This window comes from Gorilla gorilla, chromosome 7 (genome assembly GCF_029281585.2).
Source record: "Gorilla gorilla gorilla isolate KB3781 chromosome 7, NHGRI_mGorGor1-v2.1_pri, whole genome shotgun sequence".
NCBI lineage: Eukaryota > Metazoa > Chordata > Mammalia > Primates > Hominidae > Gorilla > Gorilla gorilla.
Window position 1 is genome coordinate 27,936,038 of NC_073231.2, and position 17,856 is coordinate 27,953,893.

The 17,856-nt window shown below is 45.1% G+C and overlaps 1 long non-coding RNA gene across 4 annotated transcripts; it reads right to left on the minus strand.

The window, feature by feature from the left end:
- Positions 1 to 847: 847 nt before the first annotated feature.
- Positions 848 to 16,327, minus strand: LOC109027958 (uncharacterized). Of its 4 annotated transcripts, none has more exons than XR_010134943.1 (5): positions 16,034 to 16,261; positions 15,645 to 15,920; positions 10,177 to 10,316; positions 7,446 to 7,534; positions 848 to 4,423 (listed from the first exon to the last, which is right to left on the minus strand). It is a non-coding gene; the product is annotated as an uncharacterized lncRNA (long non-coding RNA). The 4 variants fall into 4 exon arrangements; XR_010134944.1 differs by having other exon boundaries at positions 852 to 1,234; positions 7,394 to 7,534; XR_010134942.1 differs by having other exon boundaries at positions 1,034 to 1,234; positions 15,623 to 15,920; positions 16,034 to 16,327.
- Positions 16,328 to 17,856: the final 1,529 nt, after the last annotated feature.

Below are 17,856 nucleotides of genomic sequence, written 5' to 3' on the forward strand. Positions count from 1 at the left end.
GCCTCGGCCTCCCAAAGTGCTGGGATTACAGGTGTGAGCCACCGTGCCCGGCCCTGAACCTCTTCTTCTCCGTGGTTAACAAAAGTCATTATTTCCTGTTTCTTTCACTCTCCTGAAACGAAGGGATTCCCTCCAGCAAGTACCATACTCAAGAGGCAATTCCTGGTAACCTCGCGGCTTAGTGGGCCCTGTGGGCTGAGGTGAAATCAGTCCTCTTTAACCCAAGTGCAGGATCCCCGTTAGACTAGACTAGACTTGGGCTCTGGGTCTGTTGTCACAGCTGTGTCCCCAAGGCACGTAGTAGGTCTTTAACAAATATTTATTGAGGACAGGTATCTATCCTGCTTGATTGGGGATAGTTCCTAGGATACTCTGGGGACTGGCCCAAAGGGTGTCTGGGGATCATCAATGGTGGCAATTTCCGCTTTGCCACGGTCCCTTTAGCTGGGATCCACTTTTTAATACTGTAATAATGTATTTATATTTTTGAGTATTTGAAAAATTAACATGGTTCTTAAAATCAAAATTATGTAAAAAGATGTACTTAAAGAAGTGACAGTACACCTTTGTCCCTGTATTCCTGTTCCCACTCCCCTTTCTTTCCTAGCTGGTACACACTTCAAATCTCATTAGTTTGTCCTTTCTGTGCTTTAAAACAACAACAACAAATGAACAGATATATGTGTATTTTCTTATTTTTCCTTCTTTCTTACATGACAAGGCAGCTTAATATGGATACTCTTTCTTATTGTAAAGCCATGACATTTATTGTGTGTTTTTTTTTTGAATTGATATCATGTCTCTGGTTGCTACCTGTGCATGGCCACTGCTTTAGAACAATAGCTGCAATAACAATGCCTGTGTACTTTCTACCTATATCTCCTTTGCTCAAAATAAGCTATTCCGTGCCTGCAGTATACTCAGGATGGTGAGAATCTCCTACTACTCATGACTGTTAGTATAGGGCTTTATAACCTTATATTTCAGAGTGCATAATGATAATTTTAAAGTAAACTCTCAAAATGACTCAGTGAATTTTCTCATTTTTTTCTTTTAAATGATGTCTTTAGCTTAGTCATCTTTATTTTACAGATAAAGAACTCAGAGATTACATGTGGTCCAAGATCACACAGCTATCACATAGCAGAGGAAAATTAGAATCCAGGTTTTCTCACTACCAATCCTGGGGCCATTGTTCTGCACTTCTGTGGCCCTGCTCCCGCATCAGTTCCCTCTAGAGCAGAAATGAAGAGTTGAAAAATAATGGGGAACAATTTGGCAAACAGATCTAGATTATTTCCTGTATGGTTTCCTTTTTTAAAAAATGCATATTTACATCTCATCTCACTGGTTCTCAAAATAACTCAGTGAGATGTGTAAAGTAGTTATGATTTCTAGTTTATAAATGAGGAAACTAAGAGAAAGGAAGGTTAAGACACTTATTTGAGGCCACATCTATCTCCTGATTTCCCATATGGTGCTCTTTCATGTACTACGATCAATGCATTTATTTAGTAATTGCCTTTTATGTTTCTTCCTACTTTTTTTGCTCAGTACGTGTTAGTACACTCACTCCATAGAAAAATATACTCAACAATTTAAAACATTTTAGCAAAACCATTACTTCATTATGTTCCAAATTATTCCATTCAATTCAGAAGATATTTTCTGAGAGTGCCTATTACATGGAAAAGGTAATCATAGAATCTGTCACACAAACTGGGATACATTTTTTTTAGAGACAGAGCCTCACTATGTTGCCTAGGCTGGTCTGGAACTCCCAGCCTCGAGTGATCCTCCCACCTTGGCCTCCCAAAGCGTTGGGATTACAGGAGTAAGCTGCTGCACCTGGCCTAACTGGGAAAGGCCAGTGTCCTTTAACACTGGGAAAGTGGAAAGTGTCCTTTAACACTAACTAGATGGTGTGCCAAGTATAAACTAACCACAACTGTCCATATGGTCACCCCGTATACAAGGCACTCAGACACAAAGATAAATAGTACACACTTCAGGACCCTCCAGGAGTATCCAGTCCAGTCAGGAGAAGACACATTAACTTTTATTGTAGAATGTCACCAGCTCACCTTTGTCTGCCGGACTGGCATTAATGTGCCTAATTTCATCCACTTGATGGATAACGTTTTCATTTATAATGATACTTTTATCATTAAAATCTATGATGTTGATCTGATTACCATATTTAAGAGACGGGTTGATCACTGGTGCATCCTTTATCTGCTGCCACAAGGCAAGCATACCTGCAGTCAATCACACACCCAAAGCCCCATGGCCCGCACAGCCTCCTCCCTAGAACATGAGCTGTTCCCAGCTCTCATTGGTTCCTGAAGATACTCTTTTGCCATTAGCTTTTTTTCACTTAACAATATATTCAGCAGTCACATCATATTGGTCCAAAGAGGTCTTCCTTATTGTTTTCTATAGTTGCCTAGTACTCCATTGCACAAATGTACCAAAGTTTATTCAACCACTGTTCTGTGAATGAGTATTTAGAGTTTTCCAGTACTTTACAATAACAATAATAAGTTTGTATGTGTTTTTATATTGTTGGAGGCATGTCTTCAGAGTCAAAAGACAATTGTCCATTGAATTTGTCAAAAGACACATTTCTAAGAAATGGGACCATGGGTGAAACATAAATGCATATATAATATTTTTAGGAGTTCTCCTCTCCAGAAAGGTTCTACAGGTTTGCATTCCACCAGTACTGTATGGGAGCGCCTGCTTCCCAGCTAGCCCGGGCAACGGAATGCATGATCATGCCTCTTAATTCTTACAAATTTGATAGGTGAGAAACAGTATCTCAGTGTTGTTTTTAGTTTGCATTTCTCTAATTATAAGTGAGGTGCAACATCCTTTTATATGTTTAAGGGATATATACATATGTGTATGTATCTATACATATACATGTATAATATACATAAAAATTAAAAACACATAAATATATACACATACATACACAAACGCAAATTGTATCCATCTCCCAATTTCAACTTTTAAGTTTTCTCAATATCAGTTACTTTGGTTATGTGTGCTATATGTTGCAAATATTTTCTTCCTGTTTGACAATTGTCTTTTGACTTCTTTTATAGTGCTTTTTTACCATGCATTTTATAAAATGTAATCATTTGTGTTATCTTTACTTGCTTCTTGATTTGAGTCATGGTGAGAAGACCTTTCTTTTCCTACACTGAGGTTAAAAAGGAATTCACCCATATTTTATTCTAATATTTGTTATAATTTCTTTGCTTACTTTCGAGGGTATTCGAGTGTATGGTGTGAATTAAGGATCTGATACGATCTTTTCCTAAATTGCTATGCTGAGTCCTTTTTGACGGTTTGTCCGCCATCACTTTCAGAGGCGCTCCGCGCGAACCCCGAAAATCTGTGCAAAATTCTCAGGGTTAGGGGAAGAGCATGAGTGGAGAGTAAAGTGAAGCGGGCCAAGAGATTTCTTGCATTAAATGTTTAGAAGAACCAACCAGTTAAAGGAAATAAAAATCTGCCGGTATGTAACCGCTGGGTGGGCTTCTCCATTTCTCCGTGTCACCCTCCCACAGCCGGCCTCTTAGCTTCTCGGCTTTGGGTGGCGGAGACCGTTTAGTTCTGGGACAGACCGTCGGGGGCTGACTCCGGGGGTTTGCGGGCGCCGAGCTGCCTCCGCGCGCGTTCCACTCCTTCAGCGTGGAAAAGAAAACCCTCAGCGGCCAGAGAGGCGGCGGGGCCTTCCCGGATCGCTGATTCGGGGAGCCGCAGGCGGGGACTCTGCTGGGCGACGCTTATCTGCGCCGCGCTCGCCAGCTCCGTTTCAATTAACATTCCAGTGCCGCCGCCAGCCGCGGGAGCGGAGTCCCCACCAGCCCCTGGAAAAATAAACTCTAGGCCTAGCGGCTGTGCGTGCGTGTGTGTGTGCATGTGTGTGTGTGTGTGTGCGCGCGCGTGCGCATGTGTGTGTGTGTCTGTAGAGCCGACAGAGTCCCAGATCAGTGCAGCCCAGAGCTGCCTATCCCCGGGTCGCTGTTCCCTGCGGGGTCGAGCCTGCGCCGGGCTGCAGCTCTCTGTCCCACTGCGCGGCGGGATGGCAGCTGCTCTTTTAATAAACTAGCAGTCGGCGGTCTTGCTGAGCCCTACAATATCCCCAAAGCCTGGTGTGCGATGGAACACATGGCTGCGTCCCCAGACCCCGAGAGGGGAGTTGCACACACATTGCTGACCTTGAGGGTCAGACAGACCCTTTGTCGTCTAGTTTTTAGCATCAGATGTAACCTCAGCTTGGGCTTCTATGATCTCATCGATGTCCATTTGAGATAAGCAGGGCAGACGTCCTTCTCTCCATTCCAGGGATGGGATGTTGAGGCTCAGAGGAGTCCCTTAACTTGTTTATAGCCGCTGGCCAGCCTCTCGCCTAGGGAGGCGGACATGACAGGTCTGCTATTCATGGCTTCCCGGGGCTGAGCCCAGGGCTCCAAGTTGCACTTTCCTTAAGAAGTTACCAACCTGCACAGTGCTATAAATAAGTTTCAACTGTCGCTATTGTTATTCTCTACAAATGTAAAATATGTCAACACCTTTCCTTGTGCCCACTGAATATAGGGCCACCCACCCCCTCCACTGGCTGTATATGTGGGAGGTGTCCACAGTGGATAACATTCTAAATGGAATCTTTCTACCAAAAAAAAAAAAAAAAAAAAAAAAAAGCCATTTAAACAAACAAACAAACAAACAGAAACCCTTGTTGATTTCTTTCTTCAACATAATTGCAAGTTCCCAAGGATTGTTCCTGAATTCACCCTCCAGGGGCCGGCCTCCTGTGACTTGCTAGAGCCAGCCCAGGCTTCTGAACTTGTTTTTCTAATTAAAAGCTATTTTTGGTGTATAATACAGATAAACTAGTTGTGCTTGTGAGTTTAACTTTTAAAAGACTTTTTAAGCACATTCTTTAGGAAAAGGAGAAACCTGCTAAGGTGAGGTGGGTCAGGCCAAGCTAGAAGCAGTTCTAAGTGTTAAGAGCAGCTGTGAAGTGGGCTTCCCAGTTAAATACCATCTGGCCGGGCACGGGGGCTCACACCTGTAATCCCAGCACTTTGGGAGGCTGAGGCAGGCCGATCACGAGGTCTGGAGATCAGGACCATCCTGGCTAACACGGTGAAACCCTGTCTCTACTATGGTCTGTACTAAAAATACAAAAAATTAGCCGGGCGTGGTGGCAGGTGCCTGTAGTCCCAGCTATTCAGGAGGCTGAGGCAGGAGAATTGCTTGAACCTGGAAGGCAGAGGTTGCAGTGAGCTGAGATCACTCCACTGCACTCCAGCTTGGGCACCAGAGTGAAACTCTGTCTCAAAAAACAAAACAAACAGAATAAAACCCATCTATCCCAGCTTCTGGTGCTCATGACTGAATGGAGGTGTAAATGAGGTGACACGCCATCCTTCAGAGTATTTTGCCTCTGCATAGCACTCTTTAAATTTTTTTTTTTCAATTTTACTTTAAGTTCTGGGATACATGTGCAAGTTTGTTACCTAGGTATACATGTGCCATGGTGGTTTGCTCCACCTATCAACCCATCATCTAGGTTTTAGGCTCGGAACACATTAGGTATTTGTCCCAATGCTCTCCCTCCCCTTGCCCCTCACCCCATGACAGGCCCCCCGTGCATGATGTTCCCCTCCCTGTGTCCATGTGTTCTCATTGTTCAACTCCCACTTATGAGTGAGAACATGCAGTGTTTGGTTTTCCATTCCTGTTTTAGTTTGCTGAGAATGATGGTTCCCAGCTTCATCCATGTCCCTGCAAAGGACATGAACTCATCCTTTTTTATGGCTGCATAGTATTCCATGGTGTATATGTGCCACATTTTCTTTATCCATTCTATCATTGATGCACAACACTCTTTGAGTCCTAAGGCACTCATAGTCTGACCATCTATTGCCCCCTGAGGCAACAACTGTCAGACTATGTCACTAGCCATCTGTGGGACCACCCAGCCCTGGAGGGTGTCTTGCATGGAAGGAACTTAATTTGTAGTATGGCCACAGGCTTCCATGTTCCTTAATCCTGGAAGGATGCCAGGGAAAGTGGGAAGTCTCCTAAGATCCTCCACCAATGCCCAGGGAACTTGTGGATGCTTCCCTCAACACACAGGAGAAGGGCATGTGAGTTACTGTGCAGGGGGAGTGAAGGGGAAGCCCAGGGCCTAGGGAGCTGCTGCAGCACAGTCCATTACTCTTTCCCCAGTCGCCGCTCTCCAAACATGCATAGCAGTGGTGGGAGGGGGAGTGCGGTGGGGAGCAACTACATGGACAAAGATGGAGCAGGCAGGCACAGCGGCATGCTGATGTTTGGTGCCATGTAGATAAATTATCCTGATAACCAAGTGTGTGCTTCCCCTTCTACCTCCTCTCCAGACAGTCTGACGCTGGGTAGAAGTATTAGAGAGCAGGATGGGTCATTTAAAAGCGACCCAGGGAAGGTCTTATTTTGAACAGGTCCATTTTATGTAAGAGAATTAGGCCCAGAAGGCTCTCACTGTGCCAGAGCTGCTCATCCACCTTCCTTTGGCAGGACTCCTCACTCCAGGGCCTGGAGCAGGGTTGGAGTGGACCTGTGGCCAGAAGACCCTGGGCATGCTTGGGATAGGTGGAGGATGGAAGGGGAATACATTTACCCTAAAAGAAGCTGCTAATTCATTCTCCATTCCCAAGTCCTGGCAATTTGAGAGATTGCAGAACAGAAATTATAAGAAAAAGTTATAGAATGTTTGACTCTGAACCATCATGCCGGCTGTCAAATAGTCACATCTTCAAAATTTTACTCTCTGTTTCCTTTTGATCCCTCTGAGAGTCTGGGAATAGAGCTAGGAAGGGAGGAGCTGAAATTGTGTTTGTTAAAATACTCAGGAGAGAGTGTCAAACCAAGTTTATGCAGAGAATAAAGCTGCCAGTCCTAACAATAATTGTTATTTCCTGTCTTATTCCAGGAGGGACTCTTTATCAAAAGCTAATATTTGGCTGTTAATTTACCCAACTCTAGGCATTATCATCTACCCCCTTCATTTTTACAGACAGGGCCAGAGAAATTGAATAATGTGATTGAAAGCACATCCTTTGAAGCAAAGGATCAGGGCTTCTATTCTGCTGGGAATGCCACATTCCTCCCTGGGTCTTCTAGGCATGAGTTAGGTGCGTGTGGGGTATCAGCTTTTGGCATTCTCCCCCCGCCCTGCCTTCTTACCTAGTGCCTTTCTGCCAAGTAGCTTTAAATAAACATGGTTGGTTTAATTATAAACGATTCACTAAAATTCACAGCATTGCTTTTCCATTTTGAAGGGAGGGGTGGACTAAATATTAATAATAGCTAGTACTCATTCTGTGCGTACCAGGTGCTGTGCTTTCTGTGGATATTTCTCATGTGTTTGTACAATTCCTTACCCGTAGCATTACCTCTTCTGCCAGATGTCCTCATAGCTCCTTCAGGTCTTTGCTTAGGTCAGCTTGATTTCTGCCTTTAGGAGCTTACACTGGGGAGGGAGGAACAGGAAATAAACAAGAAATACAACATATGGGTAAATTGCATAGCATGTTAGAAGGTAATATAAGATAAGGGATAAGGGGGATGAGGGATGTGCGTGTGCCATGCATGTGTGTTGCACAAAGGTGAGCAATTGCAATTTTAAGAAGAAAAGTCAGGAATAGGCCCCTTTGAGAGGGTGCCCTTTGAGCAAGGGACCCAAGGGAGGTGGGGAAAGGAGCCATGTGGGTGTCTGGAGGGAGTGTGCAAAGGCCCAAAGGTGGGCTCACTCTTGGTATCTGTTTGAGAATCAATGTGCTGAGGATAGATGGAGTGGAGTGAATGAGGGGAAGAGGGAAGAGGGGGTAGAGGAGATGAGGTCAGAGAGGTAAGGGGGCCTTGATAGGCTAGTGAAGATCTTTGGCTTTTACTTTTGAGGCAAACTGAGAACACGGGAAGGTTTTGAGTAGAAGAGTATATAATACATAATGTGACTTAAGATCGTGAAAGCCCTCCTTGGTGACTGTGTTACAATAGGTTACAGGACCACAGAGGTGGAAGGAGGGAGACTTGTTCAGAGGCCATTGCAATAATCTAGACAGCAGACCCAGGTGGAAACAGTGCAGGTGGTGAAAAGTGGTCAGATTCAGAGTGTATTCTGAAGAGTGAGGGAACAGGGTTTCCAGACCGATTGGACGTAGACAGTAAGACACAATGATGAGTCAAGGATGATTCTGTTTTTTGGCTTGAGCAAATGGAAAGGTGAAGTTGCCATCAGTTGAGAAGGAAAAGGCCACAGGCAGAAGAAGTTTTGGGAAGACCAAATGTTCAGTTTTAAAATTTGAGCTGATTATGAAATACCAGGTAGAGATCTCCATGAATACTTAGAGTCAGGCATTCAGGAGACAGGCCTAGGCTGAGAATATGTATTTGAGAGTTATTGACATGTGCATGATATTTAAAGCCATTATCCCAGATGAGATCACCAAGAAAGTGAGTGTAAACAGAGAAGAAAAGAAGTCCAAAACCAAATTCTCGGGTAACCCAAAAGTTAAGAGGGCCAGGGATAGAAGAAATTCACAAACCATCTCTTCTGAACTCTGCAAAAAAGGTCAATGTTATTATTATTTTCTGTAAATGTGTTGAGCTGATCTAGATGAAAAGAAACCAGAGAGTCATCACCACCAAATACATTTTGTGAACCTGCACTGGATACTGGCTAAAAGGAAGCTATGACAAACAAACCCTTTTGGGACAATTGGAGAAATCTGAATAGATATTAGATGGTATCATATTAATGTTAATTTTCTTAGCTGTAACAGTAGTAGAGTGGTTTTGTTGAAAGTCATGGCATATGCAACTTTCAAATGGCTCAAAAAATACACATGGAGAGAGAACAAATGTGGCAAAATGGCAATAGCTGGTGAATGGGTAGGTGATTAGTTGGGTGAGGGAAATACAAGTGGGTATTCATTGCCCTGTTCTTTCAATTTTCCTATAGTATGAAAATTTCAAAATAAAACTGTCAGAGAAAAAAAGTTTGGGTGAACCAGTATAGGAGACTCCAGAGAAGAGCAGAACAACCAGAGAGGGCAATGGGTGTCCTGGAAGACAAGTGAAGGAAGTGTGTAAAGCATGAGGGAATAAAATCCACGTAAAATGCAAGGCCAAGCACAGTGGCTCACACCTGTAATCCCAGTACTTTGGGAGGCCACGGCAGGCCCATCACTTGAGGTCAGGAGTTTGAGACCAGCCCTGACAACAGGGAGAAACCCTGTCTCTACTAAAAATACAAAAATAACCGAGTGTGGTGGTATGCACCTGTAGTCTCAGCTACTCAGGAAGCCGAGGCAAGAGAATCGCTTGAACCCAGGAGGCAGAGGCTGCAGTGAGCCGAGATGGCGCCACTGCACTTCAGCCTGGGGACAGAGTGAGAATCAAAAAAAAAAAAAAAAAAAAAAAAAAAAATCCATGTAAAATGCAACTGGTAGGCCAAGTAAGAGGACCTAGAAATGAATCTTGAATTTAAAAACAGAGAGTTAATGGTGACCTTGGCAGGGTGGCTGGGCAGGTGGGTGGGTGAAAGTCACCTCTGCTGGCTAAACCCAAAGCATGCGCATGCTGATTCAGAGCCTGGGCCTCCAGAAGCCAGGAATGCGTGTGTGTGGTCACTCATCTTTGTGCAGGATGAGTCACGGTGAATGAATTGGGTGGCTGTACCAGGCAGGAGGGGGATCCGGGGGCTCCACCTTGGCTCTCCAGTTTGGCAACAGAGATTGGCTTTTCTGTGGCAGCGCTCAGGGGTGGTTCAAAGAAACCTCTGAGTATAGTAACTGGGATTGGCTTTTATTTGATAGGGAGTAGGTTAATTCAAATGGAGAAGGTTGCATAGAAAGACCAAAATAACTGGAATAAAGAGTACATTTATTAAGCAAATTCCAGTCTTCTCCAGGCAGAAAACAGCAGAGGTTTCTTCTCCATCCCTCCCTTCCTCCCTTTTCTCTCTCTCTCTTTGTCTTTCTCTCTCTCTCTCTCTCATCTGCTGACTGAATTACCCCAGTAGTTGCCTCAATTCTGAGTTTTCTAGGGATATAGACCTGGCCTCAGAGTTGATTGCACAGAAACCAGCCTTGATGACAGATCTGCCCTCACCTCAAGGAGCCAAAGCAGTTTTGAAAATGTCATGAGTCAATCTCAGTCTCTCTTTTTTTCTCGATCACTCTCCTTCTTCCTTTGTTCAAAAGTCACTAGATTCCTAAAGTAGCATGCATTCATCAAACACAAAGAAAAATCTAGAAAAACACAAAGAAAATCAAAATCTCCTAATCCCATTACCTAGAAAAAAATTTTGTTATTATCCATTTACTTATTTTTTGTATATGTATATAATTAATTCCTTTTAAACAGATAAGGATTAGATATGTGGCTTTCTGCTTTCCCCCCTTAACAATGTATTGTAGAAATTGTGTATGTCATCAAACATTCTTCTATAACACAATTTTGAGTAATTCTATAATATTTCATCCTGTGGATCTATAGAATTTTTATTTTCTTTCTTTCTTTCTTTTCTTTTTTTTTTTTTTTTTGAGATAGAGTCTTGCTCTGTCACCCAGGCTGGAGGGCAGTGGTGCAATCTCAGGTCACTACAGCCTCTGCCTCTTGGGTTCAAGCGATTCTCCTGCATTAGCCTCCCAGGTGCCCGCCACCATGCCTGGCTAATTTTATATTTCTAGTAGAGACTGGATTTCACCATGTTGGCCAGGCTGGTCTTAAACTCCTGACCTCAGGTGATCCGCCTGCCCTGGCCTCCCAAAATCCTGGGATTACATATGTGAGCCACCATGCCCAGTGGATCTATAGAATTTTTAACATTAGAGTTATTTTGTGGGATATTTAGGTTTCTTACAGATTCTCACTTTTATAAGTAACATTTCTATTGTCAAAAGACATAAAATTGTACCAAATTTGTGATAGATGTAATTGACTTTTAGTTGCAACTCCTGAGTGGGGGCAGCCTCCATTCTACAAAATACCTGGAGAGCTGCACTGGGCAGTGTTCGAACAGTGAGTTTTGGAAGGTTGGAACAAGGAAACAAAACAACAAAAAAGAAGCTGATTGGTTAACATCAGTTTACTTTTTTGTAAGGGTTAAAGCAGAGGGGACTTCTTGATTATCCTGACTTGAGTAGACTGGAATCTCTTGTTTTTAGGAAAAAAAAAATGTCCCATTTTGAAACCTGTCTGCTTTCATAAAATTTCAGTTTGATTTTGTGGCATTTAGCATGAGTGACTCCATTATGACTGGTCTGGTCTGTTGGAGCCCGGTGCAAGAGCTCAGTCTAAAACAATGGCCTCCCACAGTGTTGTTCATCACCATAAGCTTTCCTGTAATAAATATTTTTCTCAGATTGTTTTTCCTTGGTAAAAAGTGGGGGAGAGGGAGGAGGATGGAAGTCATCAGTTCTTCCAGAAAGGTGGCCTGTGGTGGCAGAACCTACTAGAAAAAATGGACATCACTCAGAGAGTCTCAAGTAGATGCCTCTGGGTGTAGTCTGAGTCCCTCTGTCCCCAGCTGGGCCTTAGTGCCTTGCGGGATCCATTCACAACCACTCCTTCTCTGGGTGGGGGCGGGGTGGGGTGGCTCCTTCCAGTCTCCTAGGAGACCTCAGTTTCTAGAGAAGTTGATCCCACCAGGAGAAGCCAAGGGATCATGAAGTGACAGGGGTGGTGGGGTGGTGGTGGATATTGAATGGGCCCAGTTCCTGGTTCCCAGAGAGTTCCCTGGCCCAGAAATGGCTGTTGGAGCTTGGAGAAGGGCTCATGTTGGGCAACCCACTGTTGAGCACAGCCTGCAGCCAGGGCAGGGTCGTGAGGGCTTTCTGGTATTTTTGCAAGTTGCCTTGGGGATATAAGGTGCAAACGTGGAATGCATCTTCATCATTTAGCTTTGAGATGGTTGCACAGAAGCAGAAATGAGTTTTCCTTGGCTGTCTGCAGCTTCCCCCACTTCGGGCTGCCTGGGGCCAAGAAAATCCAGTGGTTACAGAGGCCACAGCCAGAATCCTGAGGATATTTGTCTTGCATTGCAGGAGAATGCCTTGGAGGTAGAATTTTAAGGCACCGACTCAAAACCCCAATGTCCCTAAATGTGAGAAGCAAATGGTTAAAACTTCTTTAAAAATGAGGCCGGGCACAGTGGCCCATGCCTGTAATCCCAGCACTTTGGGAGGCCGAGGCAGGCGAATCACCTGAGGCCGGGAGTTTCAGACCAGCCCGACCAACATGGAGAAACCTTGTCTCTACTAAAAATACAAAATTAGCCAGGTGTGGTGGCGCATGCCTGTAATCCCAGCTACTTGGGAGGCTGAGGCAGGAGAATCGCTTGAACCAGGGAGGCGGAGGTTGCGGTGAGCCAAGATCATGACATTGCACTCCAGCCTGGGCAACAAAAACAAAACTCTGTCAAAAAAAAAAAAAAAAAAAAAAGACTTGGAAGAATATTTTCATGACTTTGGGGTAGCGGGTAGATTTCTTATAATACATACAACCTATGAAGGAAAAGACTGGCAAATGAGACTACATTTTGGTCATCAAAAACCATCAGTACTCTACTAAAAAGGCGAACCAGAGAGATTTTTGCAGCACATCATGGCAAAGAGCTGGTATCCAGAATATGGACCAATCTCTTCCAAATCAATAAGAATTTAAAACATGGACAAACAACTTTTTTTTTTCCCCAGAAGGAAGAAATCTAAACAGCCAATAAGCATAAAAACAGGCATTCATCAACAGGCTAAATTGGCTGAAAATTTAAAGTTTGACCACAGGAGGCACAGGCTAGGCTGTGTAGCCAGATAAATGTCCATACACTGTGAGTGGGAGTGAAAAGTGAAAGTCTGCATGACAGTGTCTAACAAGGTTGGAGGTCCAATTATTCTATGATCCAGCAATTCCGCTTGTGCAAATAAACCCCACTGAAGTGTGTGAACACCTGTGCTGAGACACTTACACTAATGTTCATGGTGTACTGTTTTCAGTACTGTTTTCAATAGCTCCAAAATGGAAATAATTCAAATGTTCACCCATAGTAAAATTGGATAAAACAAAATATGTTATAGTATGGAATGACACAGAAGAATATGTATGAAATACCGTAAGTATGAAATGCTCAGTAAAGAAATAAGTAGTATGAAATACTCTAAAACAACAAAAGTAAGTGAAGTACAGATACACACAACAATGATACATCTTTTTTTTTTTTTGAGATGGTCTTGCTCTGTTGCCCATGCTGGAGTGCAGTGGCACAATCATAGCTCCTTGCATCTTTTATCTGGGTTTAAGCAATCCTCCCTCCTCAGTCTTCTGAATAGCTGGGACTACAGGCATGCGCCACCCATGCCTGGCTAATTTTAAAATTATTTTCAAATGGAGGTGAGGTCTCACTGTATTGCCCAGGCTGGTCTTAAATTCCTGAGCTCAAGCGACCCTCCTGCTTGAGCCTTGCAAAGAGTCAGGATTACAGGTGGGAACCACCATACCTGGCCCCAGGGATGAATCTTAAAGACAAAATGTTGAGCAAAATAAGCCAGATACAAAACACATACTAAATGATTTCATTTACATAAGGTCTTAAAAGCAGGCAAAATTAAACTACTGCATATTGCAGAGACATACTTAGGTAATGCAACTACTAAAAGAAAAGGAAAAGAATGAATTCTGTAAAAGTAAGGGTGGTGATGACTACTAAGGAGGAGGGAGAGAGAGAGGTTTGTGAGCCAGAAGAGGCTTGTGAGAGTTTCTGGGGTATCCTGACCTGGGTGGGTGTTGTCCTAATGTTTATTTTACAGTTCATTAGCTTCAACATTTATGTTTTATACATTTTTTGGTGTGTGTGTTTGCTATATTTTGTATCCCTCCTCCCAGTTAAAATAGGGACACAGATTATCTGAGGCAGGGGTTGGGGAAACCCTTATTATTTTCTGATTAAAGAATGGAGGAGTGGAGGGATAAAGTTTTGCTGTTTTCAGCTATGCACATAAAGTGAAACTATGTTAGTGAAACATAAGTGAAACTATGTGAAGACATTGTGAACATTACATTCTTTCCTAGTAGAGATTCTTTAAGGGGCACTTTAGTCCTGTAGTAGAGATAATTGATTTATCTTTACTTGAATGTAATGAACATAACAAGGCTTAGCCTGAAACAGTGTCTCCAGCTTTTGAAAGCAGCCTGCAGTCATCACCTTTGTATTGACGAAATTAATCATTGCTGGTGTTACAGTATCTATGTCCTTATTATAATTATTTTTTCTTACCAAAACTTTTCCCCCACAAATAGAGCAGATACTTCAAATAAGTCACTATTCCCAGTCAGGTGTATTCTGAGTTAACAAAAGCCAGCTGCCCACCAGGCTTTCAGCCTCTGACTGGGAGGAACCCTGAGGTGGAGGCTCCCTAAGCCCCGCCCCCTTCCCTATTCTCAGCAAAACCAGGCAGAAAGCATCGCAGGTAAGGAAGCTGTTCACTCCTACGCATACTACTGGGAATGTATGGACCAACTGGGGAAGAATTTCAGGGCAAAATTAGGGAAACGAGGGGAATTAGAAAGTGCAGAAGGTGGCTGGGGTGTGGTGGCCGACGCCTGTAATTCCAGCACTTTGGGAGGCCGAGGTGGGCAGGTCACTTGAGCTCAGGAGTTTGAGACCAGCCTGGACAACAGAGAGAGACCCCATTTCTACAACAAACAAACAAAACAAAACAACAAAAAACCCCCAAATTAGCCAGATATGGTGGTGCCCACCTGTAGTCCCAGTTATTTAGGAGGCTGAGGCAGAGGATCGCTTGAGCCCAGGAGGTTCAAACTGCAGTGAGCCCTGACCATGCCACTGCACTCCAGCCTGGGCGACAGAGTAAGACCCTGTCTTAAAAAAAAATTAAAAAGTGTAGAGGATGAGTTCGCAGGCAAGTCAGAACTTGCTGGATGATTTGATTTTTTTTTTTTTTTTTTTTTTTGAGACGGAGTCTCACTCTGCTGCCCAGGCTGGAGTGCAGTGGCGCGATTTTGGCTCACTGCAAGCTCTGCCTCCCGGGTTCACACCATTCTCCTGCCTCAGCCTCCTGAGTAGCGGGACTACAGGCGCCTGCCACCATGCCCAGCTAATTTTTTGTTTTTTAGTAGAGACGGGGTTTGACCGTGTTAGCCAGCATGGTCTTGATCCACCCGCCTCGGCCTCCCAAAGTACTGGGATTACAGGCGTGAGCCACCGCGCCCGGCCGATCATTTGATTTTTAAAATGTAAAGTGATAATCGGTGATTGTGTCAGCAGAATTATTTGTAAAATATTTACTTGTATGTTGCATTTTCTCATTAGAGGTTTCTCTTATCATTTTAATAGAATAGCCATTCATTTAGCTATATATTTTGAAATATACACCTTGAATTTTACGTTGAAACAGACACAAATACTCCGTAGAAAAATAACCTGTTCACTTTCGAAATCTTAGAGAACTTTGTTTTTTAACATTTGATGATAAGAATGTTTACGTGGTGCCAGGACCTGTTCTAGTCCTTTATGGATATGAACTCGTTTAATCCTCACCCAGATGGTTTGAGCTGAGTACCTCTTATTGCAGCGGGGATACTAAGGCCGGGACAACAGAAGTACGTCGCTGACTCGAAGCTGGGAGGCGGATTTCAGAGGCTGAGTTCTTAACACCAGGGCACTTCCTTGTAGCCACCACGCCCGGCTGCATCTTCCACCCGGCCGGTTTGCAGAAACAGGAGATACCGAGAAGTTAGGGTGGCCCAGGTCTGGCCTTACATCTGCAGAGGGGCGAGTGCAGATTGCGCGATGGCGAGGCTCCTGCGACAAGGCGAACACCAAGGACGCGAGCTATCTGGAACCACAAATAAAACAAATTCAGGGACGGCTTTGACACCGCGGCCACCTCCTAGGCGCTTCTTGGAAGGGCGCGACTGTGGTGCCCGCTCTGCCCGCGGCCCCGCTTACTTTTGGACTCTGTCCCCCATGGGGCTGGGGTCCGGGTCCCCGCCCTGACCCCCGCCTCCGCCGTCAGCCTCTCTCCGCTCCCAGCCGGGTGGCGCCGCAGGGGGTGGGGTTGTTTTCGTTTGGCCCCGGGGACGTCCTTGTCATTCCAACAGCCTCCCGGTGCGGCCCAAACACCCTGGGCCACCCGACACCTCGCGCTGTTGACGGCGCGGGGCCGCCGGCGCCAGGGCGGGTGGCGGAGCTCCGCGCGGGCCGGGGGGAACCGCAAGAGGAGCCCGGGGCGGGCGGCGGCCCCGGGCGGGTCAGGGGCGGCGCGAGCCCACACAGAGCGGTGAAACGACCAGGGGCCCTCCCACTCTTCCCGGACTCCGGAGGAGCTAAGCCGGCAGGGATCGCTCACCCACCCTGAGCACTTTAACTGCATGGTGGCCAAGACCCTTCGTCCGGACCCTACTCCTGTTTTCCTCTAGCACTCACTTCCCTCCGTACTGTTAATATTATTTACTTCATAGTTTATGTTGATTTTACTACCTTTTAGAAAATGTAAAACAAAATATTTATTTTAACTTAAATCTAGATAATAGTATTCGTTAAAGCATATGATATTATGTTTTAACGAATGCTGTTATTGCATTATAACTATAACTTGCAAAACTTTTTGTCTCTTCTCATCGTCTTTCACACTTTCTGTGACCTGCACACCACACTCGAGAGATTGTTTAATCCTATTTTACACCCCTTCTCCCCACCACAACCAGTCCCATTTTACAGATGAAAGAGGTGAGGTGCGTAGGGACCTTTCTTAGGGATGGCAGCGCGCACCCGCCCCACACCTGACCTGCACCTGCCCCGCACCTACCCCACATCTGCCCCGCAGCTGCCCCACACCCGGCTGCGCGTGCCTTTCTCGCTTGGATCCCTGGCACGGTGATGCTCAGCTCCTGGGTGGCTGGAGGAGGCTGTCGACATTGGCTTCCTAGCCCAGGGGCCTTGACTGAACATTCACTGCTCTCCCAGCCTGGGAAGGGATGGGAGGTTCAGGAGACCACCTACCTGGCATCTGCTGGCACCAGCCAGCCCGCACCTGAGGTTTTGTAGGTAGGCTTAGAAAGCGATTCCTGGAGTGCTGACAGTCTTGCCGCTTGCTCTCCCGTGGTGCCTCACCTACACTCCAGGACCACTCTGGGGCCATTCAAGAGCTCGCCCACTTTGTGACTGCTAGAGCTGCCTTGCTGAAACAGCCTTCATGTACCTATGCTCACCTGCCCACTGAGGCTTACTGCCAGGACATACCCCTTTGGGGAAAGAAAAAACCAAAAACCTAACTGGCAAATTTGATGACACTGGGTGTCTGGCTCAATCTGTTTCTCCACTTTTCATGTTCACTTGATGAGGGACAGTTCTGCTAGAGACAATGCCTTATCCCACAGGGCTGTGTGTCTGTACCAGGGCTTCCCAGACTTTAAAGGGCTTAGGAATTACCTTGGCCCTTGTCACAGTGCAGGTTCTGATTCAGTAGTGCGGGACCTAAGATTCCGCACTTCCCACAAGCTGCTGGTCCTCAGGCCACACTTTGAATAGCAAAGGTCTAAGGGATTCAGAGTTTGGGGCTAGCTCAAGGGACAGAAAACTTAGGGTAGTTGCCCTTCCTCACAGCCCTCAGTTGGCACCACCTTCCTTTGCTTGAGCAGGCTCTTTGCTTATGAATTAATTAGAAAGGCAAGGAGGTTTGGCCAGGGGAGGTGGCTCATGCCTGTAATCCTAGCATTTTGGGAGGCAGAGGTGGGTGGATCACCTGAGGCCAGCTGTTTGAGACCGGCCTG